The 17,093-nt window shown below is 41.0% G+C and overlaps 1 pseudogene; it reads right to left on the bottom strand.

Moving 5' to 3' along the window:
- Positions 1–2,286: 2,286 nt before the first annotated feature.
- LOC117695386 (large ribosomal subunit protein eL32 pseudogene) lies at positions 2,287–2,739 on the bottom strand (annotated as a pseudogene).
- Positions 2,740–17,093: the final 14,354 nt, after the last annotated feature.

Raw genomic sequence — 17,093 nt, 5'->3', positions numbered from 1 at the left:
CCAGGCAGGCATGGTGCAGGAGGAGCTGAGAATTCTACATATTCATCTGAAGGCTGCTAGGAGAAGACTGGCTTCCAGGCAGCTAGGGTGAGGGTCTTCAGCCCACACCCACAGTGACACATCTACTCCAACAAGGCCACACCTTTCTAATAGTGCCACTGCCTGGGCCAAGCACATACAAACCATCACACCGTGGAATATCATTTAGCTGAGTTATATTAGCTGGAAGCATTTTTGAGCAATTTATTAACCCATGTTCCAGAGTTGTCAGATGGTGTAAACTTAAAAAGCAGGTCATGAATTCTGGTAGCCAGTGGTTTTTGTTGTTGTTGTTGTTTTTCTGTCAGAGAGAAATGAGCTTGGTTTGTATCAATTTCACTAAAGAGGTATTTCCTGGATAGTTTGGTGTTGACGCAAGCTAGAGTCATCTGGGAAGAGGGGCTTTAATTGTGAAAATACTTCCATGAGATTTGCCCGTAGAATTGAGTGTGGTGACACATACCCTGCTGTCAGGCATGTGGCTCTCAGGGGCACAATTAGAGACACCTTTCTATTGACACATCCCAGCCTGCCACACCTTGGGTCTTACTTTTTTCTAATTTGAATCTTGCTTTGATTTCCAAAACCAATCATAGATTCTGATCCTGGTTAGTGCTCAAATATCTTTTTATTTTTTTTAATTTTTAAAAATTATTTTTAGGTCCATTGGTGTTTTGCCTACATGTCTCTGTGAAGGAGTCAGATCCACTGGAACTTGAGTTACAGACAGTTGTGAGTTGTCATGTGGGTGGTGGGACTTGAACCCAGGTCCTCTGGAAGAACAGCCTACATCCTTAACTGCTGAGCCACCTCTCCAGCCCCCATGCCCCTACAATTATTTTCCCTGTTATCTTTGAGAGGCTGCAACATTGCCTGGGTTTTGTGAACTGGTTTGTCCAGTAGGGCTTCTAAGTTGCCGTTTGTTTTGTCTGACAGTAAGTCACAAATTTGTTTTTTTACTTTAGTATCTTGTAAGTTCATCAGGGATGACCTCAGCATAGCCTGACCTGTATAGACTGTAACCCTTCAACATGGTTCCTTCATGATTCAGTTTCAAGTCCGAGTTGCTGAGACTCAAGCCTCTTTCAGGAGTTAAATGTTTGCCAGGGGGGATTTTCACTTCCTCTGGGATCTGGGACTTTCCCAGTCACTTTAACACCTCAATTTCTTGACCTTTTTGAAGTGTTTTTCTTTGAGAACATCCTGAAAAGACATTTTTGCCTCTAGAAGAACAGGGAAGAGGCTGACCAGTTTTTCAAACAAGGTTTCTGGGTTGTGGAATTCTGTTTTGGTGGCTACACCTCTACTGTTATCTGGAGTTTGAACTCTCCAACATCTATGCTTTGCAATGTGAACTGAAAACCCAGAGAGGCTTCAGTCATCCCACCCTGCATTCTGAGGCAAGCAGCTCACCTCTTATTGGCAGAATCCTGCTGGATCACTGGGCTGACAAGGAAGGCACCTTCAGTTCCTCTTTTGGCTATTTGTGAAAAGCTGAAACAAGGGAAGACATTGCCTTTGGGTCGATGTCTGAGTCTGGTTTGGGAGCTGAGTTTACTTTATGCAGTTCATGAAAATGTTCTTACCCACAGTGCCCATCATCAAACCCACACTGAACCAGGAATCAGCATGTTCTTGGTTACAATAAGAGACACTATTTCTTTCCGAAACTGTCAAGTCTGTCTAATACCAATATTTCTGATAGCCCTGCCTCTTAAGACATAGGTGACTCCCTCCACTGCTACCAGAGAAATCACTGCCATACCAGATCTTCACAAACTTCATTTCACAAATCTTTTTTTTTAAAGATTTGATTAATTAATTATTTATTATATGCATTTGGAGTATTTTGCAGGTTTTTTTTTTTTTTTTTTTTTTTTTTTTTTTTTTTTTTTCGAGACAGGGTTTCTCTGTGTAGTCCTGGCTGTCCTGGAACTCACTCTGTAGACCAGGCTGGCCTTAAACTCAGAAATCCGCCTGCCTCTGCCTCCCAAGTGCTGGGATTAAAGGCATGCACCACCATCGCCCGGCCCCTATTTTGCAGTTTTTATGGTTTTATTTTTTATTTTATTTATTTATTTATTTATTTATTTGGTTTTTCGAGACAGGGTTTCTCTGTGTAGCCCTGGCTGTCCTGGAACTCACTCTGTAGACCAGGCTGGCCTCGAACTCAGAAATCTGCCTGCCTCTGCCTCCCAAGTGCTGGGATTAAAGGCGCGCACCACCACCACCCAGCTATGGTTTTATTTAAACACAAAACATGCGCACAAGCCATCTATTCATTTTCTTCGCTGCGTAGCCTGGCGTTGGGATTGCTGACTCTGATGGCCAGCTGTGCTGCTTTTTCTATGATGGCTTTTCGGTTCTTAGAGGACACATTGTGAGCAATCTCAGCACAGTAACATTTGTTGCACATCGGCAGCACTTTCAGCTCCTTGACATTGTGGACCAGAAACTTCTGGAAGCCGCTAGAAAGCATGGGCTTGGTTTTCTTGTTTGTTTGTTGTGTTTTTCTCCACTCCCATAACCAATGTTGGGCATCAAGATTTGGCCCTTAAATCTTCTCAGCACCCTGTTGTAGATGTATCTGGGTTTCTGCCAGTTTCGCTTAGTTTTCACACATTGGTCTGACTGGTGCCTGATGAACTTCGTGGTCCTCTTGACAATCCTGGGCTTCACCTGAGGCCGGAGGGCAGCCATGATGCTGGCAGTGCTGAGGAAGAAGCATTTTTTTTTTTTTAATTTTGAGACAAAGTTTTTCTATGTAGTCCTGGTAGTCTTCAGACTTACTATGTAGGTCAGGCTGGCCTGGAACTCACAGAAATCCTCCTGCCTCTGCCTCCTGAGTGTTGGGATTAAAGAGCCCACCACCAATGAGCCCAGCTTATTTATTTATTTTTAAATTTTTATGATTTCTGTGTATGAGTGTTTTGCCTAGATGGGTATGTGTGCACCAGGTGCATGCTTAGTGCCTGCAGAAGCCAGAAGAAGGTGTCAGATCCCTGGTATTACAGACAGTTGTGAGCAACATTATATAGGCTCTTAGATCCCAACTTGGGTTCTCTGGAATAGCAGAGTCAGTTCTCCAGGTAATCTAGAAATTAGCCCAGTTTGGTATAGGTCATATCAAATATAACTGGCTCTGGGGGGACTATATAATCATCTGGCCAGATGTCTTTCCCAAACATGACATAATCATTTAGGTAAATACATATCTGTGACAGTTGTTGGATATGACAGGTGTGACCTTTGATAGCAGATGAACTGAAAGTAGGCAAGTGGCTTAAATTTGGAAAAACACTTTGTCATGTGTTATGATTGCCACTCCAGGATCTTTAAGATTCATCCAGGATGGAATTTGCCTGTAGGTGACAGTGAATATATTCTGTAAGCCACAGAATAATGGGTCACAGGGATTATCTCAACTCTTCATTACCTCCCAAATGGATGGGGAGAAATGTTTTCCTCCTGTAACACGTAAGTGGAATGAACAATCAGTTCTCAGTGATGGTCCTTTTCTTCTCTGCTTATGCAGTATGCAGGTCTTAGGAATCTTTGGGGTTATTCCATTTATAAAGGCCACAATGGCCTTTGGCTGCATCAGTTTTTGTTTTATTTTATTTTAATTCTTTTTACATTTATTTATTTATGTGTGTGTGTGTGGGGGAGGTTACATAAGCCCTGGCAGGTGTGTGGAGGTCAGGGGTCAGAGGTCAGAGGTCAGAGGACAGCTTGCAGGAGTTGATTCTCTGCTTCCATCATGTGGGGTCCTGAAATGCAGCTCTGCTTGTTAGGCTTGGAGGTTGGCACCTTTACCCACTGAGCCCAAAGGACACCTCCAGTTTTGTTTCAGAAGAAAGACTTTCTGGCAATTTTGTTTTCAATTGATTTGTTCCTGGTGGGCTGCTGAAAATACATCCAGGAAAAGCAAATTTCTCATTAGCACTAGCCCGGGGACTTCTTTCTTTGATATCAAGTAAGTTCCTCTGAACTGTCTGTCCTTACCTTTCAACAGTTCAGTGTGGGCATCTGCACCATCCTTGGTGCTATTAAAAAGAACAGAAACAGTACTACAAGAAACTTTTGGTTTTGCCACACTGAATACATGTCTGGCAGCGTGTAAAGAAGAAAATAGGTTTCAGGTCCTTCGGGGTGTTTTGGCCAGCAGGGGTGTGTCCAGGACAAGCACTGGCATCTTCATGCATTGCGTCAGCAGACATTCCAACGGCTCCTTAACTCTTGGCTGGTTCTATTATGTGTCTCACAAGCATTTCTCTCACCGCCTTCTGATCCTCTTCCACCTGTTCTCCGAACTGCTGAAGGAAAGCTTATGATCTGAGCTGTTCACCAAGGTCTAAAACTAGTCAATAGACTTGGGCAGACAGAGCCAATCCTAAAAGGGTTTCCCAGCACATTCTCTTTATAAGAACTAAATAAAACATTCCAGAGCTACCTCTTGGAACAGGAATATGGAAACCACTGGTTATAATGATGCCCATAAACCCAAGGTAGTGTCCATGCCCTCGAGACAGAAAGATATAGATCTGTCTCTGTAGCAGCTTGAGCAGCAGTATTGCCCAGTACCACTGCAGGAAGAATGAATGATGCCACTGGGCTGTGGTTAGAAGGATTCCTGAGCCATGGGTACACTGGAGGCTACAACACAGGCCAGCTCCAGGGCTGCTGGGCTCTCTGGGCTCTTCTGGGGCAGAAGAGGTGGAAGAGAGGTGCTGCCTCAAGTCTCTCAATCTTCCAGTTATTTTCTCTTCAGTGTGTGTGTGTGTTGTTCTGGGGATTGAAGCTAGGGCTTAACACTTGTTAGTTACCAGCCTCTAGTCTTTAATATATCAATCTTTCGTTGATCTTAGTGTCTATCTGAGGTATTTCCTCATTATTGTAATTTTCAACCTTATTGTGTCCTTGTGCTTTAAAGCTATCTTTTTTTGTTTGTTTGTTTGTTTGTTTGTTTGTTTTGGTTTTTTTTTTTTTTGGTTTTTCGAGACAGGGTTTCTCTGTTTAGCCCTGGCTGTCCTGGAGCTCACTCTGTAGACCAGGCTGGCCTCAAACTCAGAAATCTGCCTGCCTCTGCCTCCCAAGTGCTGGGATTAAAGGCATGCACCACCACTGCATGGCTAAAGCTATCTCTTAAAAATAGCCAGACTTTAACTTTACTTTCAGTTAAGACAATACTTAAAAAAAAACTGGAACATTTAATATATTTACATTTCAAGAAATTACTGTTATATTCAGGTTTTAAATCCTATATTCCCTTTATTTTTCCAACATTTCCATTGTCCTGCTTTGCTATATTTTATTTAAAATGCTTTAAATATGTAAGTAGATTTTTAAAATTTAATATTCAAATTTAAAGTATAACATAATTACATCATTTCCCTTTCTCTTTTCTCTTTTTAATTTCTCTCATGTAACCCTTCTTTGTCTTCTTGGTATTGGCTACTTTCTTCCCCCTCTTTAATTTCTCCACTGCTAATTCCCTCTCTCCTAGTTAGTAGTTCCCCCAGTACTTTTATGCTTGTAGGAATTTTTATTTGAATATTTAGTATAAATAAGACTTCATACTTTAAAATTATAATTATTTGTGTGTGTGCATGTGTATGTGTGTGTATTGGTCAGAGGGCAATTGGTGGGAGTTGTTTCTTTTCTTTTACCATGGGGATCCTGGGGATTATACTCAGACTCAGTAGCAAGTACCTTTATGCACTGAGCTACCTCTCTGGCCCAAGTAAGACTTTAGTTAATGAAAATGCATTAACAATACTTGGCATTTCATGACACGATCCCATAAATTATGGTCTATAACAATATCCAGCACAAGAAATAGGTTCTAGTCAGAACAAAGAATGTATCTAACACTACCACCAAGCCCACTAGAAGAAATCTTCTTATTTATGCCTAGACTGCATACCTCTTGACTCTCAATTACCAGATTTTTTGCCAAACATCTCCTACCTTTTGTGAAATTTAAAAATGAATTCCTCTATTAACCTTCACTGACTAACAATGAGCAACTAGTGCTCTTTATTTTAACTGTATCCAAATCTATACACACCTAGCAGTTCCTATTTCTCCTGGGCTGATCTGTAGTTATTGACTGGCTCATGTGGGAGTTTTAGTACCTGGCTACCTTATCTTGGACATTTTCTGAATAACTCTTTGGTTTTACAGTGCTGAGTATTGGTACCAGGGCCTCATGCATGCTAATCAGGTTCCATACCACTGAGCCATAACTGTAGCTTCCTTTCCAACTTTAAGATAGGGTCTCACTATTTTACCCAGATTGACATTGAATTCAAAATTCTCCTGCCTCAGCCTCCCATATAGCTGGGATTACAGGTATGTAGCACTCACTGTACCAGGCAGAAGAACTATATTCTAGAGCTTACTTGTGGGATCAGGAAGAAGCTGGTACTTTTTTAAAAAAAAATTCTTCCTTAGCCCATCTCCTCCTCAGACTTGGTCTCCTCTTATGTCTCCTGTGTATACGTCCTTAATAAACGCTTGTGCTTAATCTTCAACTCAGCATATACATGCATGAAAGCTACTTTACAGCAGGGTATATCCATGCGACAAAATTCCAGGCACCACTCAAAAACTCTTCAATTCAGCCTCAGTCATATTTTTAGGACAAGGGGGAGAAAATCCACATTTTTTGCCAAAATATAAGAAGGGTCACTAGGCCAGTTGTTAATATCATTCCACTGTGACCTGAGTCTAGTCCACATTGTTCTCAGGATTATTGTCTTCCAGGCTCTTACTAGGATGGCCCACTAAGCATTGCCCATAGCAACTACAAAGTCCCAAAGTTTTCCACATTCATCCAATGAACACCGTGGTCAAGCATCAGCAATAGCCCATTATAGTTTGAATTAATGTCACTGGGACAGGAGATTTCAAGATAGCTTAGGATTGACTATGTTATGAGGTTGTTAATAGTCACATTTATGCAGGTCTACATGAAAAGAAGCAAGCTGAACAAAGAAAAACACTAAATATACAGTTTGAGGAGAAATGGAACACCAGGAACTGTAATAGAGCCAAGTCCAGTGCTGAAGAAGATAACAAAGTTTAAAGAAAAGCCTGGTGCAAAATGGAATAAAGGGAGTGGTGACCTCAGGGCAAGACCCCACCCAGATAAGCTTCCAACTTGTGAAAAAGAATCAAAGAAAAATTTAAGCAGCAAGGAAACCATCTGCAACAGTAAATTGATGCAAATGTAACTGAATGACAGGGCCAAGTTACAGCCCTACCAAGCCTTGGAACTTGGCAGCTTCCACAACATGCTTCTGGTTTTAGAATCAAAGCTACATAGATGGGAGTTGTGGAATCTCCCTTCCAGGCTAAAGAAAACCGGCTGAGGCCAGGAGTGTGTAGTGGTGTTCCTCCAAGGAGGCCCACAGAGACCATTGTCTGGAGCTATGAAGGTGAAACCTGAATTGTACTGGAGACCGCAAGATGTCAGAGATGCCAGAGCCATGGGCTACCTGGCAAGGAAAGCTGCAGACCTGGTGTGGTATCAGCCCAAGGGAGAGAGATGTGTATTGCAGTCAACAAAGCTGAAAGGAGTTGAAGATTTGAAGAGCGCTTTGACATCAGACATTAAGTTGTTATGATTTGGAGTTTGCCCTGCTTGTGTGTGTGTGTGGTGTGTGTGTGTGTGTGTGTGTGTGTGTGTGTTGCTTTGGTCCAGTATTTCCTCACCATGCTCCCTTTGTTACATTTGGAATGGTAATGTATATTCTGTGCCATTGTATATTGGAAGTATGTGATCTGTTTTTTTTGCTTTTACGCAGAGTTACAGTTAAGAGATTGCCTTCAGTCTCAGAAGAAACTTTGGACTTGAACCAGTGTAGAGACTGAGTATGGGGACGTTAGAAGTTGGACTAAATGTGTTTCGCATTATGATATGGCTACAAGCCCATGGGGGCCAGGGTGTGGAATTGGCTCTTCACAGCAATAGAACAATGACTAAGATAAGGAGTGTGAGTCATTTGGACCCTTCCAGTCCCAATAGATACTTTTAGCCTCATTTGATAAAGCAAGACACAGAATCATAGAGAATAAAGTATGTGGCCAAGGCTATGATGCTAAGTAGTGAACCGTGAGCTCATAGTGCAGTGTGAAGGCTAGGAGATGGGGCTCAGCAAAGGAACACTTACTTGTCTAACATGTGTGAGATCCCTGGTTCCATGTGCACCATCACCAAAAACAATCCTAAACAAAACAACAACAAACCAACCAACAAACAAAACACCCCAAGAAAACTGAAACAAACAATCTTTGCTCTGAGCAATATACAGTAACGAGGTGTGTGTGTGTGTGTGGGGGGGGATCTGTTACCCGACTGAGTTGTAAGAGAGTGGAGGAAAACGAAATTGAAGAGAGACCAGCAATGAAACAGTGACAGGAGACAAGATTGTAATCTGGGTTCTGATAATGCCTGTATGACACTGAGATCCTGTAGTAAAGTCAGTTATCAAACTGGTTGTGTTGACACTGCTGATGTTGAGAACTTTCTCTTTTAGGATTCTGGACCAGCCTTTGCCCTGCTGTTTCTTCCTTCTCTGCCTCGCCTGTGGGATTCCAGTTTCAAACTAAAGTTTTCACTACTAACAGACAAGGTAAAGATCTTTTTCACACCAAAGAAACAGTGTGGGTAGGATGGAGCTAAGGAGACCAGCCTGGCATAAACAGCTCCCGCCTACAATAAAGAAGTTGTAAGATAGCTTCTATTAAGAAACTTTATTTTGTTTGGTTTTTTTCCCTGAGGTTCTAGCCCCTAAACTCTCATATGCTGTCAAGATTGCTTGACCCTACAATTGCCTAAAATCTACCTATCACTCCATGTATGAGTTTCTCAACATAGTCAATACTCAGTTATAGTGTTTTCCCCAGACTTTGCTGGTACCATGAACTCATGAGATCACCAAGGAACAATACTCTTATCCACTGAGACAACAGCCAGATGTTGGTAGCAAAAAAGCAAGCAAGCAATGATAGAAAAGTTATGATAGCTGTGCCATCTTGTAGGGCAAGAAGCCAATTAGCTCTGAGCAATTCCTAAGGGAGTCATCATAGCATATAAAAATAGTTCTGCTGGCTCCATGAAAAGGGAAAACCAAGTCCCCAAAGGATATCATTGCACTTTAGTCATACTGCACTTGTGACACACTGAGTCTGAGAGGACACATCACCACACTGTGTAAGTTATAGTGTAGCAAGGTAAGTTACAATGTAGCAGAAGGGAACAGATTTTGTCCTCCAGGTGATACTGGTGTGTGTGTCTGTTTTACTGGTATCTAGTAGACTGAGCCTACAGCTGTTCAGCATCCCATAGTACATAGGACCCACCTCCCAAACACACAAAATGGTAGCACCTAAAATGTAGATGAAGCCCAAAGTTGGAAAGATCTCTAAATTGGAGAGGAGATCCCTATGACAGACTATATAGAAAAATAAACATGAAAAAACCATTTAGTGTTTCCTGTCACATACAAACTACTCCGTAATAATGGCTTCAAAAAATTTCCAAGGAGAATAATGCTACATGAAGAGTCAGAACCTCATAACCTTTTAAATTTTGTATACATTTAGTTTTTTTCATGAAAATGAAATCTGAAGAGAACTAAGGGTATTCATACTCGGACTGTCTTTCAAACAGAAGACTGTTTTTTAATGAACCAAGTTATTGAAATTCAGTGCTGTATAGCTTTCTATTGAGTAGCTTTCAAACTTTTGAGTCAGATAAGATATTAAGAGATTAGTTGCAGGTACAATCTAAAACTAAATAATAGTCTGAAATCTTTCCTCTTCTATTAAAATTCATTGCTCTCTAAAAAGATACAGCTGGTGGAAAACAATAATACATATTTTTATTTTTCTTCAGACCTACTTTGGAAACAGCCTGTTCCTCAGTTTATTAGCACCAATAAACATGGATCATTTCATAAAACTTGCTAAATTTAGAAGAAACTACTAGTTCTAAATTTCCTATGTGATATAGCACAGCAGTCAAGAAGTCAAGCCTGATGACCTGAGTTTGATCCCCAGGACCCACATGGTGGTTGGAGGGAACTGAATATATTGTCCTCTGATTTCCACATATGCACTGTGGTTTGCACATGAGTGCAGTCATGTACACACACTAAAAATATATGTAAAATAAAGTCCGTCTATTAATATGTGTAGTAAAATTTGTTTTCTTATGTATGTTAATAAACTTTTTGCCAAATGTGTATTTCTTTTTACATCTTTATTTATGAACAGGCTATCAGTCTACCTCCCTGGCCCCAAATACATGTTTTTTAAACTCTTCATATTTTAGAAAGTTTCACAAACAAAAAAGCATCCCTGTGTGTGTCTTTTATCCTGAATAAGATCTTGTTAGTGTTCCTAATTGAACTGATAAAATAAATGGACCTTAGATTAGAGAAAGAAAACTATTCAAATTTACTATATACACAAGGACATCATAGCAAATCAAATCCAATGATTCAACTAAGTATGATCTGGAATCTTATATGCCCTCTTTATAAATTATTATTACTATTTGAACTGGGGCTATGCCCCTTCCCTATGCCACCTTTTTACATTACAGTACACCTTTGTGACCCAATTACCGATGAAGTGAAGACAGGAGGATTCAAGGGCTGCTGGTGAACCAATCTAGTCAATTGATGAGCTCAAGGTTTGGTGAGAGATCAGTTTTGAAAAATGAAGTGAAGCGGGGAATGGGATGAGAAACTGTGGGAGGGGAGGATCTGAAGGGGAGCAACAGCTGGAAGGTAAATAAATTAAATAATTAATAAAAAGGAAGTGGAAAAGGATAGAGACAGATACTCAGTACCTACCTCTGACCTTTAACCCTAGCACACACACACTCATTGGACAGGCAAGATGGCTTAGTAGGTAAAGCCCTTGCCTTGCAAGTCTGATAACCTAAAGGGGGTGGTGGAGAACAGATTTGCAGAAGTCCTCTGACTTCTACATGCATGGATTCACACCCACAGGTTAAACACATGAGAATGATATATTTTTGAGATGCGGTTTCTCCGTGTAGCCCTGGCTATCCTGGAGCTCACTATGCATGTAGACCAGGCTAGCCTGGAAGTCACAGAGATTCACCGGCTTCTGTCTCCCGAATGCTGGAATTAATGACATGTGTTACCATACCTGGTTAAATATATTATTTTGGTTAATGTTTTAGTTAGCATGTAAAATAGTGTTTCCTTGTGGCATTTTCATAATATACACATCACATTGTAGTTTGCTAATATTTACTCCCGTTAGTGTCCCTGATACACCCTATTCGTATAGTGTCCCTTCTGCTTTCATGCTATATATACATATGTGTGTGTATCTAGATTCTCTCTCTGTCTGTCTCTCTCTCTCTTTTTTTTTTGTTTTTGTTTTTTTTTGTTTGTTTTTTTCTGTTTTTTGAGACAGGGTTTCTCTGTGTAGCCCTGGCTGTCCTGGAACTCACTCTGTAGACCAGGCTGGCTTTGAACTCAGAAATCCACCTGCCTCTGCCTCTCAAGTGCTCGGATTAAAGGCGTGCGCCACCACCGCCCAGCATCTAAATTCTCAGTAAGAGAAAATATGCAAGATCTGTCTCTTTTTATACATCTTATGTTTATTCATGTACTTGTCAACCAAAATCACAATGCTATTCTCAGATATCGCCTAATGAGTCCAATGATAAGAATCGAGATGTCTGTGATTTACTATTGCTTATTGAGAAGATGAGCACCACTGGATCTGTCTTCCTGTTTTAATTCGGAAATGTACATTTGGTCAGACAGAAGGAGGCATGAGAGCTTTGAGAACAGCAGCAGAGGCTAGGCTGGGTTCTCAGGTAGAACATATATTTTTAGACATGTTATTTTTGTCTGTCGGTTTGTTGATTATTACATCCATTTCTTCAATAATCTGAGGCACGTCATTCATTTTCTGTAATTTTCCTCATCTGTGTCTTGTGTCCCTCCACACTATTACAGTGATTCACACCCTTTGTGTGGTTTACTTGAACCTTTCTCTGGCTGCTATTTCATCAGGACTTTGTGAGGCATCTTCTTCACATTTAGTCCTTTTCCCACACTGACATTTTCTAGGATCATTTTTTTTTTTTTTTTGCTTCTTTGCCTTTAACAAGATTTTTTTTCTTCATAGTGAGATCAGAAGATGAATACTTTCAACCAGGGCCAAAGGTGTTGAAGCTATTACTAATGGGCTAATGGAGATAGCAGAGGTGAGGTAATATCTCTGTGTTATCTTCAGCAATATGAAGGAAAGAGGCACTAACTTTGGCATTGAGCTTGGACTCCTGCCTTGCACTTGTGTAGTGACAATAGGTGAGCCCAATGAGGTCCTGTACCATGGCTGGAACCTGTCATAGTTTTCATGGTCTTTGTCAGTCTGTTCTGGCTCAAATGTAGGGTTTATTTTCTTCCTTGCAGGTGTTCTCAGTAACCCTTGCCATTAAATTTAGAATACCCATTAAACACATTAGTCGGCTACAGAGGGCACTATTCCTGGCATATGGATAATATGGACTGCTTTTGAGAATTCTCTTAAATGTCCCCTTCCCCTTTAAGCATGCTTAGTTAACTTAGGTTTTCTTATATGAATAGCCTATATGGTAGCCCCAGATAAAGCCTGGATTCTCTGTACAGGGAATCTGATGGCTAAAGAGTTCCTGATAGGGAGATTTGATGAATATGGCCTCTTTCCTGAGGTCAAGGATCAGATTGCTGTAGGTCTTGGAGATGGCATCAAAGGTGGCCTTGGTGAAATTGTCTAGGATGGCAGTGAAGCCATGGTGACATGTGAAAGTCATAAATACTAGCCATGAGCAGTAGTTTCTTGGGCACTGGAGCAGAGACAATGGAGTAGGGATGAGACTCACTAGCACAGAGCCATTATAGCCTGTCACCTTGCATGGAATAGTGTGGGGCTTGCCAATCTTGTCTTCTCAGTAGCCTCTCCACACAGGGACAATGGTGAGCTTGGCCACTGATGGCCCCTGGGATGCCTTCTTGGGTCTGTTGACACTTGGACAAACATGACGTTGTAGTCCCCAGTGTTAACAAAAATCTTGAATCTGATTTGCTGGCTAGCCTGAGGCTGCTTCTGCAAAAAGTTAATAATCTCTTCAACGGGCAGGGAGAGTAAGTAGATCTCATTCATGGACTTGATTCTTATGTCTTTGACAAAGCTACTCAGCTTGGTGACAGAGAAATCCACTCCTCTGGTTTGGCCTCCATGAGCATTGTGGCTAAGGCCTGTTCCTAGGAGAAATTGCTTGGCTTCCCCAGCCTGGGTTGCATAGGTCTTTGAAGCCATCCTTCTGAACTGGCATTATCCACTATTTGGTGTTTTCCTTGAGAAGCAAGGGATTTTAAACAAACAACTTGTGTCCAAATCAGGGTCTTGTTGTAGCTCTAGTGAGCTTCAAACCCTGACGTGTGCTGAGAATTACAGGTGTGTGACTTCACATTCATCACAACTGGTTCTATTCCCCCATCCTCACAAATTGATTTGTTTTAAACTCCTGAGTTGATAGCTTATTATTTTTTCCACCGAACACGTTCCGTATTTAATCTGGCTTTATCTGTTTTTAGAGTTGTTGTGTTTGAGCATCTGTTAATACCAAAGTTTCAAGTTGAGATGATAGCAACTGGGTGTATATATAGTCCCAGTCTTACCACTGCATCCCTGAATTTCTAACCCACTATCTTCAGGCCTTTGAGGAGGTGAGTCTCCTCTAGGTTAACATCATGATCAGAAAACCATCTTTTTTTAAAAAAAAAAGATTAATTATTTTTTATTTTTATGAGTACACACTGCAGCTATCTTTTCACACACTAGAAGAGTGCATCGAATCACATTACTGATGGTTCTGAGCCACTATGAGGTTGCTGGGAATTGAACTCAGGACCTCTGGCAGAGCAGTCAGTGTTCTTAACCACCAAGCCATCTCTCCAGCCCAGTGAAAACCATCTTGCACATTTTCCTATCAGTATTGGTTACTTAGGACTATTAAATATGTATATTTACATATTTAAATATTATATTATATAGAATAGTAGGTCCTTGGATTGTCAAAAAAGGTCATCTTTTCTGGTGGCCAGTTGCCCTAAAAGGTTCATTTCTGTTAGACAAATGATTTCTCCACATCATTTACTTGAAGTTACTTCCACACTATGTGCCTGGGTGGGTGGCCAGGAGATATATCTTTTAAATAGAGGTACAAGCTGCTTCATGCTCTCAGGTCCCTGCCTCTAACTACTCTCTTGGATTCTAAGGAACCGGTGTTCCTCTTATCCAGATCCACTCAGTTGTCTTTTCCCAGACTCACTCTCGAATTTCTGGTTGCTTCCTGCAACAGCAACGCTTTGTGCCCTATAAGCAGATAAACCTGGTAAAGCCAGCTAAGTGTTCCGGAAGTCCCCTGCTGGGAAGGTGCCATTTTATCTACCTGCTCTATCACCTCTCTCAGTCTTTTGTCTCTTCCTGTTCTATACCACTAGAAACCCTTTCCTCACAGAGTTTCCCATCTATTTTCACGATTTTTATCTATCTATCTATCTATCTATCTATCTATCTATCTACCTATCTATCTAAATCTATATTTACATATGTTCATAAATGTTTGATTAAAGCTTTCTTTTCTATAATGGAGGTATGTATTTTTGTGGTTGACTTTACCTGGTTAATGAGTTTTCCATGGAGATGATCCTTGACAAATGAACAACTGGAAAATGTGTCATTATTTCAGAGAGACTTTTTTTTTTTTTAGGGAGGTTGGTTGCAGTTTGTTAGTAGCAATGGTCAAAGAAGAAACTACAGGGAAGAAATTAGATTTCAGTGATCTCTTTCTCCTTTGTCCTTCTTTCTTCCCTATTTACTGTTAGGAGGTGAAAGGGAGGGGATAAAGGGTGGGGAAAAGGAGAACCCACAAAATAGCAAAGACCAGCAGCTACACATAACCTAAGATGGCTTCAGTTTGGGGATCCTTCGGGTTCTGCCTCTGAGTCCTGGAATTACAGGCTTGTGCCACCATGCTTGGCTGAGTCTTCTTCTTTTAAAATTTTTTTTATTAATCATTTTATTTGTTGTCTCCCCTCCACGAACCCCCTCACTTCATCTCCTCTTTGCCTCCACCCACCTACCCACTCCCTCCCCCTTACCCCTCTAGTATTAATGGATGGAACTAGAAAATATCCTGAGTGAGGTCTTGTTTCCTTTAAAAGATTTATTTATTTTTTAATTTTTTTTGTATATAGATGCTTTATTCCCATGTATGTCTTGTACCATATATGTGCACTGTCATCAAGGGTCAGAAGAGGGTGTCAGATCCTTTGGGATTGGAGTTACACATTGTTTCAAACCGCCACTTGGGTGCTGGAATCCAACCTGTGTTTTCTGAAAGACCAACCAATGCTCTTAACTGCTGAGTCATTGCTCTAGCCAAGACTTGTCTCAACAGGATTGATCTGTAACACAGTATAAATATTTAGGTAATAACTCAAGAATATTGGAGGGGAGCGTGTTATCCATGTGAAGGTTTAGAAGTGGCCCAGACATTGAGCTGTTTAAAGCATATTAAAATAGGATGCTTCACTTGTGTGTGTCTTTTATTCGAGAACCCGGAACATTGGGGTGGGTAGTAAGTAGTGCTGCTGCCACCACCGGGACAATTTGAGTAGAGTTATTTGGGGTCAACAACATAATAAAATATTATTACTTAATTTCAGATATCCTAATGAAGTCATTTGTGCCAGTAATACCCTTTTATAGAAAAAGGAAAATATGATTTTTGGGGAGGAGAAAATCCCTTGTATTTCCTGTCTCCATTAGTCGTTTTGAGACAGTCTGTAACCTTTTGGCTGGCTTGGAGCTTGCTGTGTATATGATAATACTGGCCTCTGACTCACAGAGATCCTTCTGCCTCTGCCTTCAGTTTTCATAAATCTTGAGGAATTTACTATCTTCTAAGAGCTTGACAACTTTGAAAAGTACAGGCCAGTAATTCTGTAGATTCTCCCTCAAGAATGGTTATTGTCTGCTGTCCTACAATATTAAATAAATATATACAATTTGGGTATTAGCAATTTTAAAACGTTGAGTAGTGTTTTGCCTAGCACTACTGGCAGTCCCATGATGTCCGTTTCTTTTCACTTCTTTGCCCACCTTTCATTAATTACTTCCAGGCTGATGGGAAGTCTCTATGCTCTTGCCTCAGGCTCCCAAGTGTTGGAATTATATCTGTGTAAGCCTGAGCCTCGATCACTTGTCTTATTTCTGAGATAATTTAGCTTTCCCCCCCAAGTAGTGAGGTACCAAAATCAGAGCCTGGTTCAAGGTAGGCAAGTGCTCTAGACCCAAGTTAAAGTTCTAACCCTGGTGGAATTTATTTTTACCAACATAGGGTGATATCTTCCATATTTTCCTACAGTAATATTTTCCCTTTGTAATACATATTTTATGGAGAGATTATAACACCATAAATATCGTTTCTCGGCATACTAATGCTCCCTAGTTTGACAGCTAAAGTAAGGAGTTAGGATTTTGCGGAGCCTGCGTTTCCCAGCTTTTATCCATTAGGTTAGTATAATGGCTACTTGGCGTGCCAAGTATCGTAGCCCTATCCGTATTAATTTTCTATTCAGTAGTTAGTTGAGATATTTCTTATCTCATGTTCCTCTTTTCCAGAAGCTCATGTCTTGGCTTACAGTTCCAGCATCCGCTAATGCCTAACATACAGAGAGCTTGAAAAATTACGTGTTTGAATTAGTGGCTTGGAGTAGATATTACGGGAGATCATAAAGGCCACAGCGGTCCGGGCGTTTCCTTTTTTAATGTGTGTACCTTCTCAAGGGAAGCAGGGCTAAGACCCCTGGTGCCTGCCTACCTCCTCTTTGTCGGCAAGGCCTGGATCTTCCGTTGGGTGGGGAAGTAGGTGGGGCGGGAAATCTAAAACCGAACTCGCAGCTTCCGTCACTCCCCGTGGGCGGTGCTCCCCTTTGACCCCTTGC

This window comes from Arvicanthis niloticus, chromosome X (assembly GCF_011762505.2).
Source record: "Arvicanthis niloticus isolate mArvNil1 chromosome X, mArvNil1.pat.X, whole genome shotgun sequence".
In the NCBI taxonomy this organism is placed as follows: Eukaryota; Metazoa; Chordata; class Mammalia; order Rodentia; family Muridae; genus Arvicanthis; species Arvicanthis niloticus.
Note: the sequence above shows the minus strand (reverse complement) of the source record. Positions and strands in the feature narration are given on the sequence as shown.